The 3,591-nt window shown below is 31.3% G+C and overlaps 1 long non-coding RNA gene across 2 annotated transcripts; it reads right to left on the reverse strand.

Annotated features, from left to right (window-relative positions):
- Positions 1–1,841: 1,841 nt before the first annotated feature.
- On the reverse strand, positions 1,842–3,030 carry LOC119191036. Of its 2 annotated transcripts, none has more exons than XR_005113349.1 (2): positions 2,564–3,030; positions 1,842–2,347 (listed from the first exon to the last, which is right to left on the reverse strand). It is a non-coding gene; the product is annotated as an uncharacterized LOC119191036 (long non-coding RNA). The 2 variants fall into 2 exon arrangements; XR_005113350.1 differs by having other exon boundaries at positions 2,568–3,019.
- Positions 3,031–3,591: the final 561 nt, after the last annotated feature.

Here is a 3,591-nt window from a genome sequence, read left to right on the forward strand (position 1 = left end):
AAGCATAGTTGTTTAAAATAAATTATTTTTACCTTGTGACGTATTAAATGTATTTTTATGCCTGATTTTGTCCTTTGAGTTTCTGTGTATCAAGGTTTCACATGAATCCTTAAATTAAACTAGGAGTGAATCTATTTTCGCGTCGCGCCGCGGCGTCCGCTCAGCTGCTCTGAAATATACCTATATGTTATAATTCACAGTAGACATTTTAACATAAAAAAAACGATAATAGTATTGCCGTATGAAATCCTTAGTACGAACCCTCACACCTGGCCTCGCACCTCGCATATAGGTAGGTATATCGTTAATAATCTCTAAAAGAATATCTCTATATAAATTTAAAACCCGTAGGAAAGATAGGTCGTTCGCAGGGTAAGTTCGGATTTCGTTCTAATAACGCTTCTAAAGCTAGTATGATAAAGTCCACAAAATCAATCAAGTGTTTGCTTTTATGATATATCGAAAACGGAGGTAAAACTGGAGGCAAAAGCTATCATTGCATAAACAGGCTAGGTACGTACGCACGTACGTGGGTCCATATTAAGGTTTTCGTACAGCAGCACCATTATCGTTATTATTTGTTGAAATAATATTAAATAAGTAAGTATATACTTTTTCAATGAAATGATAACTAGCAACAAAAGACGTGGAAAAGGCCATTAACAAAAAAATATCCTCAATATTTAAAAAATGGTGACACTTTTATAGAGGTCTTTTATATGTTTGGTAGAAACTTTTAAGCTATTATCTCCGTAAATTTGTCTTACCATCTATGGGACACCTGTAGGTACATATTGGGTTAAGATTACACGTACCTTACAAATCAAAGAAACAGTAGGGTAACTAATTTTAAATGAGTTCATTCATATCTCATATCAGCAGTAAAAGTAAAAACGGTGGGACAGTAAATAAATCACAGGTTTTAAATATTATCAGCACTTAAGTACCTGTACCAAATTAAGTAGCAATAATATTATTATTATTATAGATAGGTACATATCTATCTATGTGTATAACAAATATTGATAAGATATCGTAATATAATATCTGTTCAGTTTAATTCAAATCCGGTTATAGCTAACGAAAGAAGAAATTCTTATCATTAATCGGTTACATACTCGATTTCTAGTGTATTTTTTTTTTATTGTAGCTAACTCAGAACTCCGTCATTTATTAGTCAATTTTGAATTTCTTTCTTATTTCAAAGCCTCGTTTCACAGGTTATCCTTTTAGATGAAACCAAAATTGCTGTTTTGTCCCATGATTTTTCAGTACCTAGTGTTTTTGCTTAGGTTTCTGTTGGATCTATTTCTTACAACGGTGATGGTGGCATGGATGTTTTACTTTTTAAACCGAGTTGTGGTTTGAAAGAAATTAATATTATCAAAAAGAATTTTATAAATATTTATAGTTCCGTCCCTGAAAATTAAACTCGTAAATAAAAATATATTTTTCTTAGATACATGAACATAACTAAAAAATATATGAACCCAAAAAAAGGGATAAAGATCTACGATACAGGTAGTAACCCTATTGTAGGGTAAGAGTGGCAACAACGAATCACTTTTTTTTTAAATGTAGCAAGAAATTTGTAAGTTACAACTTTAAATTTTAGTTAAGCACAACATACTTACTATGTGTCAAGTAAATACTTTAATTACCCTTAATATCTTTTGGAAATAAACGCGTAGTTATGCCGTGACAGCACTTTAAAAATATAATTGGAAATTATCCATTGTGTCCCAGGAATAGTATTCAATGGTTCACCCTTTGGTAAACAATGAATCACTGGAGTACACAATGGATAATTATTTTTATAGGCATTAAATGAAAGCACATACTTAATTAAAACATTGTAGTTTTTATTAATACTTATACAAATGAACACAGAATTTAGTCAGTGTGAAATTATCACTGCTCCGTAATATCGAGAACTTAACTATCATTATAATCTGTTATAATAATAGAAAAATAATTATAACTTCTAAAATATTTAGAGGATTTCTAAGTCTTAGAAAAATCGAATCAACGGTTCTGAAGACTTTCAATTAAATTGAAATAAAAACTCAATGAACATAAAATAATAAACACCTTCTTTGACTTTTTGAGGCATGACTCATGGCCAAACTTAAAACTTTTCTCATGGTAACTAGGCAAAAAATCATATAAAAGAAATAGTTTATTCGCTGAAAATTTCTTGTTCTTTACTAAATACTTCATAATAATTAGGTAAGTAGTAGATACGAGTTAGATGTTAATTGTACCTTCTTCTTTTGATTTAAGATAATACCATCTAACATCGTGAACGGAATCCCAAATTTATTTGAAACTTTTCTGGAGGTGGCATCTGAAACGATCATTATGACACTGATAAAAAATCATACATCATTCTCATTACTTAGTGTAGATACACACTGGGTCATGATCCATTGTGTTCGTAGTGAAACCGATCCATAGTGTACTGAAAAAATGATTTTTACAAACAATCGTGACAATTTCACAACACGAGAATTCGCCTCGATCTAGGAAGTAATTTAATTTTTAATTTAACTTATATACTTACTTACTTAAATTATAAAAAAGTTATTAATTACTAGGAGTTATGTATGTTATTCTATAGTTCTACAAATTTAATATAGTTTAACAAATTAAATGTCTAGATGGAGTAGCACGCTTCAATTACGCTAAAACTAGTAGGCCAAGTATTATAAGCAAGCTAGTGTGCGTGATAGCTGCGTCATACGTTGTCCCTACGTATTTCTTCTTAGCCTTATTTGCGTGCATATTGCCACCAGTTGCACGGTGGCCATTAAAAAGGCGAAAAGCAGACAGACAGCCAAATGCGGCAGGGGAATTTGTTTTATGATATATTTTTCGAACTTTTTATGAGGAACAATTCTGTCATAAATATTGTAGCATAACTTTAATCCTTTACGCAGAGCACGCAACACAATCTCTCAAAAGTAATAAATTTTCCCCGGTTTTGCAACATTTTTAGTACTTATTTGCTGCTCCGCTCCTTTTGGTCGTAACGTGATGATATATAAGTAGCCTATAGCTTTCCACAAACAAAGGGCTATCTAAAACTAAAATAATGTTTCAGTTTCAACCAGTACCGAGTTCCTAAGATTAGCGCATTCATATAAACAAACTCTTCAGCTTTATATACCTAATAATATAAATTAGAGCAATACTTACTTATTGTTTTAATTTTTTGTTGTTGTCAGTTATGACTATTGTAAAAGCATCTATTAAGTATTTATTTAGGTATTTTCAGTCAAAATGTATTGTAAATTGGCATATAGTCAAGTATCAGTTAACGTTTGATTACCTATTTATACCTACGGAGTGATTAATGAGACTACAATACACGTAAGTACATAATGAGACTCAGCCCTTTACCTTATGGAATTGGTAGGTATACCTACTTACATCCGATGTAGTGAATAACTGTAGCCGTTCGCGGTCTGTTATCCGTGATATTCATTACACTCAGTCACATCTCACATCAGGGACACAATATCAAAGCGAAGTATGTATTATATAATTTGCGTTCCGTATGCAGCTAGCTATTAGGTATAATGTACTTTA

The sequence above is a fragment of the Manduca sexta genome, chromosome 28 (assembly GCF_014839805.1).
Source record: "Manduca sexta isolate Smith_Timp_Sample1 chromosome 28, JHU_Msex_v1.0, whole genome shotgun sequence".
Lineage (NCBI taxonomy): Eukaryota > Metazoa > Arthropoda > Insecta > Lepidoptera > Sphingidae > Manduca > Manduca sexta.